The sequence below is a fragment of the Myotis davidii genome, unplaced genomic scaffold, assembly GCF_000327345.1.
Source record: "Myotis davidii unplaced genomic scaffold, ASM32734v1 scaffold592, whole genome shotgun sequence".
Classification (NCBI taxonomy): Eukaryota; Metazoa; Chordata; class Mammalia; order Chiroptera; family Vespertilionidae; genus Myotis; species Myotis davidii.
This window is the reverse complement of record NW_006284844.1, coordinates 634,192-634,487: the sequence shown is the minus strand read 5'-3', so window position 1 is coordinate 634,487 and position 296 is coordinate 634,192. Positions and strand designations below refer to the sequence as shown.

The 296-nt window shown below is 65.2% G+C and overlaps 1 protein-coding gene across 1 annotated transcript in view; it reads left to right on the top strand.

The window, feature by feature from the left end:
• Positions 1-296, top strand: part of SMOC2 (SPARC related modular calcium binding 2) — a 51,652-nt gene that overhangs the window by 19,360 nt on the left and 31,996 nt on the right. The gene's annotated exons all lie outside the window — the stretch shown is intronic.

Sequence of the window (296 nt, the reverse complement as noted above, 5' to 3'; positions counted from 1 at the left end):
GGAGCCGCTCCCCAGCATGCGTGTCTCCCACTCGCCCCCTCGCGTGCCCCCTGCGTGTCCCGGGTGGGGGTTCGCGTTCACCTGTGGGCGGTGTGCAGACCGTAGCCTCACCCGCACGCACACTCACTCGGCTTACTCTCATGCTTGTAGTCTCCTACGCTGAGCGGCATTGGGGCCACCCCACGCCGTGAGCACCCACTGACCCCGTGGACCTGAGGGCTCCACGCGCTGTCCTGTAGCAGAGCACGAGGTGTCGTCCTAATGAAAACCCGTGCCCTGAAGTTCTAACGTGGATG